General features: G+C 36.4%; 2 long non-coding RNA genes across 2 annotated transcripts; one reads left to right on the forward strand and one right to left on the reverse strand.

Moving 5' to 3' along the window:
* The first annotated feature begins 2,543 nt into the window (after positions 1-2,543).
* Positions 2,544-3,145, forward strand: LOC131006592 (uncharacterized). Its single transcript, XR_009095619.1, has 2 exons — positions 2,544-2,736; positions 2,839-3,145. It is a non-coding gene; the product is annotated as an uncharacterized LOC131006592 (long non-coding RNA).
* A 6,913-nt stretch (positions 3,146-10,058) lies between these two features.
* LOC131006593 (uncharacterized) lies at positions 10,059-11,572 on the reverse strand. The gene is made up of 2 exons (XR_009095620.1): positions 10,851-11,572; positions 10,059-10,253 (listed from the first exon to the last, which is right to left on the reverse strand). It is a non-coding gene; the product is annotated as an uncharacterized LOC131006593 (long non-coding RNA).
* Between the last annotated feature and the right edge of the window lie 849 nt (positions 11,573-12,421).

Below are 12,421 nucleotides of genomic sequence, written 5' to 3' on the forward strand. Positions count from 1 at the left end.
TTAATGTTCTATGAAATATTATGAATTTAAAGTGAAAATTTATGAATTTAAAAAATAGAACTTTTTTAGTATATGGAAATTGGGTTAGTGTTGGGTTTAAATGTTTAATATGGGTATAAAATGTTAATGAAGAGAAAAAAAATAAAATATTTTTAATTTTGTTTTTTCATAATTTATTTATTTTTTATGATTTTTATACCATATTAAATATTTTTTCATTAACTTAAATTTAAGATGTAGTATTAAGTATTTTTTTTATGAATTAAATTTGATGATGTTCTTAAAAAAAATTAAAGAAAAAAATAGTAAAAAAAAATTAGTGAAAGAAGAGAGAGAAAAATGTAGGAAAAAACTCCTCTTTTATAGACAACGATTTTTCCAAAACCGTTGTCTATGACCGCCCTAAATAGACAACGGTTTTTCAAAACCGTTGTCTATAGTTATAATAGACAACAATTATCAGACTCGTTGTCTATGACCGCCCTAAATAGACAACGGTTTTGAAAAACCGTTGTCTATAGTTATAATAGACAACGGGTTTCAAAACCGTTGTCTATGACCGCCCTAAATAGACAACGGTTTTTCCAAAACCGTTGTCTATAGTTATCATAGACAACGGGTTTCAGAACCGTTGTCTATGACCGCCCTAATTAGACAACGGTTTTTCCAGAACCGTTGTCTATAATTATCATAGACAACAGGTTTAGAAGCGTGTTGTCTATATTATGTTGTCTATGAGCTGAATTCTTGTAGTGACATATGAAGATGTATACTCAAGGTTACATTTCTTGTAATGTCAAAGGAACACCCGCTCAACATCATTCCATTCCATCAGCTGCTCAACCTGCACATTTAGAAATACATGCAGGGCTGAGTATAAAAATACTCAGTGGGCATAGCCGAAAATACATTCATGCATACATATATAAATTGAACTGCCATAACAGTAACACACAGGGGTTTTCTTAAATGACCTGTGTTTACTAAAATATTTCTTTCATTTTCATAAAGTCGATCGGCCGATCATTTTCCTTCATATGATCCATATATGTTCCTTTCTGTCACGCGCCGGGAAGGAGGCCTCCTTACCACGGACGCCAAGACCGGTCGCAAGCGACTCGCGGTCTCCATGAGTGTACACGTTAACCCTAGCTAGCGACCTTTGTCTAGCATAGGATCCCAATTGGATTTCCTTTAAAGTTGGCGAACCAACACAGATAGGATACATATAAAAACATAAACATTTTTGGCAGTCAATCATTTCATAAACATTTCATTTCATTTCATAAACATTTCATTTTCATTTCATAAGAGTCATTTATCATTTGGGCATAATAATAATATGAAATTAACAGTTAAAATCATCTCATGCATATATTCGTATAAGAGGCCTACGACACGCAGGGGATCTCTATATACGTATAGTAAAAGTAATGCCCACCTGTATAGGCAATGCCTGTCGTTTAACGTTATCTCTGAATCGGAATAGCAGTGCTAATCCTCATGATGCTCAAAGCCTACAAGAAATCTATTCTCAATAGGTCTCCTTAAATTCTAATCTTAAGTCATGGTGTAGTGCTTAATATTCTATGATTCACTTAGCCGGGTTTTCAAAATTTAATAAATAAATACTTGAAAATATTTCTCTTGAGTTAAGAACACCAACAATATTCTTACTCATCTTTCTTTAATAATTGGAATTATAATTAAAACCAATTAAATACTTTTATTCTTATTGCAAAATATAATGCAAATCATGTCATGTTTAGCATATAATAAGTAATTTACTTAAAATATGCACATAATAATAATATAATATTATTATGCAAATTAAAAATAATTAATCAAACTTAATAAGTCTAATTAATTAAAATAGTGCAGTTCATTTAAATAAAATCTGCATAGCTCATTTAAATAAAAAAAAAATACAAGGGCCAACCATTTTTTTTTTTAAATGCAGCCCAACAAAAGAAATAAATAACCCCAACCCAATAACTAAATAAAAATCGGCCCAGTTGATTAAATGAAAATGGCCCAATCAGAATAAATAAAAAAATCTCGGCCCAAAACTAATTAAAACCCAGCCCAACACTAATTAAAACCCGGCCCAACACTCAAGCCCACTCCAAAGCCCAACCCTACACTCCACTCCCTTTTCTTCCCCCCCTTTTCAGCCGCTCACACACACACGCATAAGAGCACTCTCTCTCTCGGTCACACTCACACACACATGAAGCAGCATTCTCAAGCGGCGCCCCTCCCTTCTTCTTCGGCGAAGCGCCGCCTCCGTCACCGGCGAGAGCGCAGCCCCTCCGGAACCCTCGACTCTCATCCCCGTCCTCTCTTTTTCGCTTTTCGCTCACTCCCACATACTCAGCGCCGCAGCAGCAGCCGCCGGTAAAGCGACAGCCGCCGTTGCATAGCTCCCTCTCCCTCGCTTGTCTCTCGCCTAGCCCGCTCGGAATGACAGCAGAGCCGTCGAGCCCTCTCCCTAAATCCCCAGAACTCGAGCTATAACCCCTGCCTCCTGCAACCTCCGGCGAGCAGCGGCCAAAACCGCCACCACCGTCTCTCTATTTCCCTCTCAACAATCAAACACACGCGCACGGACATGGCGTAAGCCACGCCGCCGCCGGATACAGGACAGCAAACGCCCCACCGCGGTGCGCCGCCGCCTGCTCCTTCTTTTCCGACAAACAGCCGAAGCTACCTCCGTCTCCGCCCCGCCCGAAATCGGTAAACCCTAACTCCTCATCTCTTTCCCATTTTTTTCTTTTTCTCATCTTTTTTTTTTTAAATTAAAACTGAAATACTTCTTTCTTTTCTCCTCTTTGGCAGATCGGAAACGACGACAGGTTCACCGCCGCCGCTCCGTTGCCGACGACGAGCCACCGAGGCTGTCATTTCCCGACCTCGACTCACACACAAAACAGGGGTGTCAAGCATCAAATCAGTTCAAGGGTTTTCTTGTGCAAATTCACTTTACAACTGTAATACTCAATATAAAGTCTTTTATTCATCTGTAATTTCATTTCACATATAACATATCTTGTAAACATATAGTGAAACGTCAAGTAACTGTGTGTGTTGGGATTCTGTGTTGGTGATTTAGAGAATTAAACAAAAGGGGATAATACCTTGAGTAGACGGTGTGGGATGTTTGTTTCTTGTTACTGAAAACTTCTTGTGGTTTTGTGAAAGTAAATGGAGATGCTTTACCCAATATGAATCTGGGTTTGTGTGGTCCGAAAATGTGCAGCTGTTTAAGGCTCTGAAATTCCAGTTCATGAATTGAGAAGTAATGAAAATTGGAAGAGAGAACCTTCTATTCATTACCCTTTCTTTTGGAAAAGAGAATTCGTGAATTGAGAAATAATGAATGCACTATAGTCTTGGCAGAAGAACATGGCAGACAAGCTTTAGACAAGCTTTACTCAAAAGGCTATAAAGTAGGACTAGACCTTTGAGGATTATAGGGAGTGGGTGGAAAGGGAATTTGACAGGCATAGGGTAGTTGGTAAAGAGTGTAAAGTGTGGGTGTTGATTGGATTAATAAAATCCCTCAGGATAAAATATCGGGACTGTAATAATACTTCAGGGTTCGCTAAATAAATAGCTCGTGAAAATACTTGAATGCTAAATTAAATAAATATGCAATGCATATAATTTAATTATTAAATTTACAAATGCTTTTGTAAATCATTTTTGTTGGAATTAAAATAAATTCTTTTTCTCAATCCGGCGTGAATCATCTTAAATCTAAGTTCGAAAATTATTTTAGACTTAGCTTGAGGAAACGGGGTATTACATCCCTCCCTCCTTAAAAAAAATTTCGTCCCCGAAATTACATATCTGGTATTCTAGCTTGGGATACTTGACTTCCATTTCATTCATGTCTTTTGTGGCCTTTTCCATCCTGTGATGGTTCCACTACATGACGAGAACAATATTATTGTCTCATAAAACTTGAATCTTGCGATCAAGTATCTAGACTGATTTCTTATCACAACTTAGGTCCTGGCTAGGACTACTTTATCTTGATTAATCACATGCTTTCTTAATTGCGAGGTGCTATACGTATTGTATACATCCACAATGCTTGGTGGCAGAGCCAACTTATAGGCTACAAAGGCCTAACTTATCTAGGATCTCAAAAGGTCCTATATAACGGGTCGTAACTTGCTCCTCTTTCCAAAACGTATAACTCCCTTTGAGGGAGAGACTTTGAGGAAAATTCGATTCCCAACATTAAATTCTAATTCCGATTGGCGTTTATCGGCGTAAGAATTTTGTCTATCTTTGAGTTTCTTTGATTCTTTGCTTGATATGGTCGACTTTTTCAATCATCTGTTGGACCAGTTCAGGACCTAACAACATTCTTTCACCTACTTCATCTTAGTAAAGTGGCGAACTACCTTAATTGTTTCCTTCGTCCTAAGTCACCTTCTCAGATTTGACTAGGGAATTCTAACATCAAACTTTTCTCATCATCTTGGTAACTTTCACTTAAAGATTAATGGCACTCCCTTCTGCCATGTAAACTCATTTTCTCATTTCCAAATGATTATTTAATGGGGTTTCTAAGTTTCCATTGTGGTGGCGTTCCAACTTTATTCTTGCTGTAGCTTCTGGCACTTTAGCCAAAGCATTCACTCTCTTAGCTTGAGCCTACTAGCCTTGGGGTTGGGTTATACCTTAAGTTTAGTTCTAGTGTTTTCCTTCCATTTCTTTTTTTTTTTTTTTTTACCTCCATCTTGAGGTGGTGTACATATCTTGTTTGTGCGTGAACTTTTTCCTTCTCCAATTGTTGTAGTGACTCGGTGGTGAGAGTCTCGTTCATTGCTTGTTCCTTCATAATATCTCCCTAGTTTACTAGAGAAATTGAAAATCTCATGCCGCGATTCATTTACGAACTCCTTTACGCATTTCTCATTATTCATTTATAAATGACTTAAATAAGCATTTTAAACTCCATTAAAAAGGAATTGATTTAAAACATTTTAATCCTTTTAAAATCCATACTCATAAAGCCTTAACTCATGTTCTATCTCATGTTCTATCTCTTTACTCAACTCTATATTAACTCTCCACTCATCTCAAATCCTTAAGTTCAAGGATAGGTTTCAAGAAAATCATGGTACTAAGTCTCGATTTATCTCTCATATAAGGCTCGTCTAATCTCATTCAACACATAGACAACACAATCACATAAGGCACATAAGAAAATACAATCAAACATTATCAAAACATGCTCTGTTTTTACACTGACTCAACTTCAAAATCTAACCTGTTCTTACTCCGACACCTCTTGGACTCGAGACTCATACCAAAAGAAAGGTCTTCGAGTCTATTTTCATATAAAAAAAGTAGAGTCAAAAACTCCAAGTATTGTAGGAGACATGACTGTTTTACTACAGTCTACCATATTCGGCAATTTTGAGCAATCGAAAACTTGGATTTTTGAACAAAATAGTAAATATTGTCAAACTGGGCTCAAATTTTGTGGATATCTAGCTAACACAATAAGGTTAATACCATAAAATTTTGGAAAGCTAGATCACACAGGAAGCTACTGAAATGAATGACTCTTTCCCCTGCTCTCTGAAACTCTCGGTAGTAATGTGCAGTTTCGGTTTTGTATTTTATAAAAATAATAGACGAAGTCCAAATGACTTGAAATTTTACCGATGTTCTCAAGACTCATGTAGAGACTTGGTATTAAAATTTCAAAGCTTTTTGACATTGAAAAACCGTCGATCACAGTAGGTCAGTAGGCCTACGAAATTCACCAAAATCTCATCTCAAACTCTTAAAATACTCAACTCAACATTTCTTCAATGAAACTCATTAAAGCTCATTTTAAACACATATAACACTCACAAACATTCAAGCACAATATAATGCTCATCATACTCAAATCTTGACTCTCTTCTTACATCATAACCTCAAATCTCTAGTAAAACGTTTCAATGAACGCATCATTAAAATTCTCTTTTCATTTTCATGCACAAAATTACTCAATTATTCAAACATGATCTCATTCATCATATAAATCATTATACACATATAGATTCACTTTTATCATGTACTAAACTCTAATGAAACTTCATGTATCATCATAAAACTCTTAATAAAACATGACAAACTTTCACATAATGGTCATAAAGCAATTAAACCTCATTTTATCAATCATCGACTTCTCAAAATATGAAAACTCAAAAACTCATATAACTAAACTAAGTCAAAAATTTTCTTAGCCAACAAAAGACTTACTCAAACATAATTATACACTAATATCATGCTTAAATACATATATCTTAAGCCAAAATCACTTTAATAACACATAGGCAAAAAGTCCTAATTTTTTTATTAAACTAAACTCTTTTGAAAATATCATTAATCATGTATAACCTATTGATCAAATCATAGATCTAACATCCTAGGTTACCAATTAGCACAAATCAACATCATAAAGCAAGATCACATATAGATACACATGTATGTCATCTTCTTCCTCAAACTAACACTTTTCATTTTTCACCTCTCAACCTCAAGCTTCAATCTCATCCATCATTAATCATCTAAATCATCTCATAAACTCAAATCCATCATCAATACATCAATTGATCCATAGGATCTCAACCTCCCAATTTTAGGTAAACTAACCTAATAGAAAAATCTATATCTCATGGCTAATCATCAAGATATTCATATATATTAACTCAATAATCATCAATCATCATATAACTCAAGCCAATTCAAGAAAACAAACAACAAAATTTCGTAGGGTTTCAAGCCCCTAATTTTCGAAAATTTCATAGAAATAAGTTGGGTGATTTTCTTGCTCAATCATGATCATATACTCACATATAACATCATACAATCTAGATCTATAAAAATAAGAATCACTTACCCAAGTTTCTCACCAAAACTCATATTTTCTCACTCTAGCTTGGAAGCCTTTCTTCAATGATTCTCTTGAATATAAGTAGCTAGGATGTGTTTATGGAAGATTTTAGAGTGGATTGAGGTGTTTTGTAAAATTTTTTTTTTTTTTTTTTGAAAGCTTCGAAGGTCTCTTCAGTGGAGGAAAATGGAGGAAAGTGAGAGAAAGAGGGAGAGAGGTGTTGGTCGAAAATGATGAGTGAGGAGTGAGAGAGGATTTTGCAAGATTGTAAATGATCTTGTGATCTTTAAAGAGGATTTTGTAATCTTAAGGAAATATTGGCAATTAATGCCTTGATCTCTCTAATCTCTACACTCTCTCTCTAATCTTTACACTCTCTCAATAATCTCTACACTTGGCAAATTGTGGTATTTAGTCACATGGTAGGGAAATTAAAGTAATAGTGTGAGAATGGTGATTAAAAATAAATCACAATAACTATGGAAATGTACTCATTAATAAAATACCAATACATAATTATTCATGTGACCACATAAAATAATTATAGCACTAATATTAGTGCACTCACTCAATTATAATATTCCTCTCATAGGAAAAATAATTTTAAAACAAAATATATGCTTGGAAATATTTTCATTAACCAGCATTCTTTGATTTCTCGGTAAAAATAAACTGCACTTGCTTTAGAAACTTAATTAAAATTTCAAGTGCTAATATCCTCAAATAAAAATCATAATAACTTGCTCACAATGACATACGTAACAAAACTCACATAATCAATCAGTCACGTAATTTCACATAATATCACGTCAAAGCAGTCGGCAAACACAGACAAACTAGACGTCTCTCCGACCGATTTTTTTTTTTATCAAGGTTTTTCACTCTTTCTTTCTCGACTCTATTTCCAACTCATTATTCCTATTTTCTTAATAGGACAGTCAATCTCTCTGACATCTCAGTATTCTCAATAGTGTTAAGACACTATCTCACAACATAGGGAAAAGTACGGGGTGTTACATGTACTATCAAATTTAGATAAAATTCATGACTTCATGCATAATTTAAAATTCATGTGGCTCATATAAATACACTTAACTCACCAATTAAAACTTATGCACCACATTTATAAAACTTTTCCTTTAACTAAGCACATTAAAACACATATATAATGATTAAATCACATCAGATAAATCAAACCAGTTTTTATTATAAATGGATGCCGAATCCTAATTATTAATAATTAAGCCCTTAATCAGGGATTAAAAGTCGGGGTATGACATACTATCCACTTTAAAAGAAATTTCGTCACGAAATTTGTACCACAGAAAATAATTCTGGGTACTTCTCATTCATGCTAGAATCGAGTTCCCACATCGCCTTTTCTTGATCATAGTGCTTCCAAAGAACTATTACTAAGGGTATCGACTTATTCCTTAGTACTTTAACTTTCCGATCTAGAATAGATTCGGGTCTCTCCTCATATCAATTGGATTCCTAATTCCAATTTATATACACGAGATTTACTTGAGAATAAGTTCCCTCGTCCTTTTTCGGCGGTTCATTTTGCTCCTACCTCATTCCTAGGGCTCATCTACGGGGTATTCTTTTTTCCAAAGACTAAAATAGTCATCAACCCATTTCTTGTTACCTATCACATGAATAACACTTTCCTATGAATTTATCTTAAAACTATCATAGACCAATTAACTTAAGTCCTCGTACTCGAACACTATATTACGGTCTTAGCTTGGACTCTGAATTTCTATCATAATGAGTGGTCGATATCATTTATAGGACAAAAACTAATCTCAACCAATCACAATGAGACACAATTATATGAAGTCATAGTTTGGGTAGTATACTACATCGGTAGACTAACATTTCTTGGTCTTATCAAACAAGGGGATCTATTATGACAACTCACGAGTTGCAAGGCTCAAACTTAACACAACATCAAAACAAGGTGTTGTAGAAATTGTTCAAGAGAATCAAAAGAATGACCAGAGGGTATGAAATGATTAACTACTAGGTCGAACAAAATGACCTCGAGCATGAACCCATCTGGCTTTTCAACCGAAAGTTGAAACACATGGGTTTTCAACCCAAAAGACGTCTACTGAGATTTGGATCATGTGGACTGGCCAGGTCCAACATCATCACCTCCCAGTCACACGAGAAACATCGTCCCGAACTTGAAGAGCCATGAACATATTATACATAACAAAACATAAGCTCACTATGACAACTAAACTTATCTTAAGGTTCTCTATCCTATTGATCTCAAACCCCAAACCTCTCTTAAGACATATACACACAGACATACGTACACAGGCAAAACACTCTATTCATAAAATCTATCCTGTAGCAAAAGTCGATTTGATATTCCATCGTACTTGAACATTTGAACGTAGAGACTATGGTTCAACCTTTGATGCAACGTTTACCTTGAATTCGTCGCGTATCGTCATTCTGTGCTTTTCCTTTACCTCGTACATATCTTTTCAATCCTCTTTGTAGTTCAAAAGAACCATCATTTTCTTAAGGGAGCTGAAACGCTCTAAGTTCTCTTTCATTCTTCTACATCATCACCTTAAGAATCTAGATTGTAGAGATATACTACTAATCTAGTAGTCCATGTTCTTTTAAAATTGTGATCATGCAACTTATAACAATCTATGTTCTCTGGGAAAACATATGTCACTTTTCTATCATTCATCTGATCATAACATCATAGACTGCAAAAATATGCCATGAAAGGCAAAACATTCAACATTCCATCATAACATGCTCTTCACATAAACATATTCATGAAGCATTTTAGAACATTAACATCTTTAAAACGTTGAAACTGCAGTTACCTTCTTTCCTTGATTGAGCACGATGCAATGGAGTGTTGAGCGGTGCCATATGAACCCATGTAAGTCTAAAGAATCAAACTAGACTCGACTCTTTAGAATAAGGTTTCTAGGGCCAGAGCGAACGAACCGCTCTGATACCACTCTGTCACAGCCCACTATCCCAATGACGGGTTAACAGGGGTTATGACTTGGGGTGAACAATAAGAAATGGATATGGACAATTACTTAACATTAAAGTATATGGAAATGTCACTCATAGATATGATTATTTGGATACTTATAAAACATACACATAAATGAGAACTGATTAAGGTGGGTTACCCAATAACACGTATCACAACTTCATATCATAGAGCTATCCTAATCAAAGTGTTTTGCAGCGGAAAACGTGTGAGATATACATATGAAGATGTATACTCAAGGTTACATTTCTTGTAATGTCAAAGGAACACCCGCTCAACATCATTCCATTCCATCAGCTGCTCAACCTGCACATTTAGAAATACATGCAGGGCTGAGTATAAAAATACTCAGTGGGCATAGCCGAAAATACATTCATGCATACATATATAAATTGAACTGCCATAACAGTAACACACAGGGGTTTTCTTAAATGACCTGTGCTTACTAAAATATTTCTTTCATTTTCATAAAGTCGATCGGCCGATCATTTTCCTTCATATGATCCATATCTGTTCCTTTCTGTCACGCGCCGGGAAGGAGGCCTCCTTACCACGGATGCCAAGACCGGTCGCAAGCGACTCGCGGTCTCCATGAGTGTACACGTTAACCCTAGCTAGCGACCTTTGTCTAGCATAGGATCCCAATTGGATTTCCTTTAAAGTTGGCGAACCAACACAGATAGGATACATATAAAAACATAAACATTTTCGGCAGTCAATCATTTCATAAACATTTCATTTCATTTCATAAACATTTCATTTTCATTTCATAAGAGTCATTTATCATTTGGGCATAATAATAATATGAAATTAACAGTTAAAATCATCTCATGCATATATTCGTATAAGAGGCCTACGACACGCAGGGGATCTCTATATACGTATAGTAAAAGTAATGCCCACCTGTATAGGCAATGCCTGTCGTTTAACGTTATCTCTGAATCGGAATAGCAGTGCTAATCCTCATGATGCTCAAAGCCTACAAGAAATCTATTCTCAATAGGTCTCCTTAAATTCTAATCTTAAGTCATGGTGTAGTGCTTAATATTCTATGATTCACTTAGCCGGGTTTTCAAAATTTAATAAATAAATACTTGAAAATATTTCTCTTGAGTTAAGAACACCAACAATATTCTTACTCATCTTTCTTTAATAATTGGAATTATAATTAAAACCAATTAAATACTTTTATTCTTATTGCAAAATATAATGCAAATCATGTCATGTTTAGCATATAATAAGTAATTTACTTAAAATATGCACATAATAATAATATAATATTATTATGCAAATTAAAAATAATTAATCAAACTTAATAAGTCTAATTAATTAAAATAGTGCAGTTCATTTAAATAAAATCTGCATAGCTCATTTAAATAAAAAAAAAATACAAGGGCCAACCATTTTTTTTTTAAAATGCAGCCCAACAAAAGAAATAAATAACCCCAACCCAATAACTAAATAAAAATCGGCCCAGTTGATTAAATGAAAATGGCCCAATCAGAATAAATAAAAAAATCTCGGCCCAAAACTAATTAAAACCCAGCCCAACACTAATTAAAACCCGGCCCAACACTCAAGCCCACTCCAAAGCCCAACCCTACACTCCACTCCCTTTTCTTCCCCCCCTTTTCAGCCGCTCACACACACACGCATAAGAGCACTCTCTCTCTCGGTCACACTCACACACACATGAAGCAGCATTCTCAAGCGGCGCCCCTCCCTTCTTCTTCGGCGAAGCGCCGCCTCCGTCACCGGCGAGAGCGCAGCCCCTCCGGAACCCTCGACTCTCATCCCCGTCCTCTCTTTTTCGCTTTTCGCTCACTCCCACATACTCAGCGCCGCAGCAGCAGCCGCCGGTAAAGCGACAGCCGCCGTTGCACAGCTCCCTCTCCCTCGCTTGTCTCTCGCCTAGCCCGCTCGGAATGACAGCAGAGCCGTCGAGCCCTCTCCCTAAATCCCCAGAACTCGAGCTATAACCCCTGCCTCCTGCAACCTCCGGCGAGCAGCGGCCAAAACCGCCACCACCGTCTCTCTATTTCCCTCTCAACAATCAAACACACGCGCACGGACATGGCGTAAGCCACGCCGCCGCCGGATACAGGACAGCAAACGCCCCACCGCGGTGCGCCGCCGCCTGCTCCTTCTTTTCCGACAAACAGCCGAAGCTACCTCCGTCTCCGCCCCGCCCGAAATCGGTAAACCCTAACTCCTCATCTCTTTCCCATTTTTTTCTTTTTCTCATCTTTTTTTTTTAAATTAAAACTGAAATACTTCTCTCTTTTCTCCTCTTTGGCAGATCGGAAACGACGACAGGTTCACCGCCGCCGCTCCGTTGCCGACGACGAGCCACCGAGGCTGTCATTTCCCGACCTCGACTCACACACAAAACAGGGGTGTCAAGCATCAAATCAGTTCAAGGGTTTTCTTGTGCAAATTCACTTTACAACTGTAATACTCAATATAAAGTCTTT

Source organism: Salvia miltiorrhiza, chromosome 1 (genome assembly GCF_028751815.1).
Source record: "Salvia miltiorrhiza cultivar Shanhuang (shh) chromosome 1, IMPLAD_Smil_shh, whole genome shotgun sequence".
In the NCBI taxonomy this organism is placed as follows: domain Eukaryota; kingdom Viridiplantae; phylum Streptophyta; class Magnoliopsida; order Lamiales; family Lamiaceae; genus Salvia; species Salvia miltiorrhiza.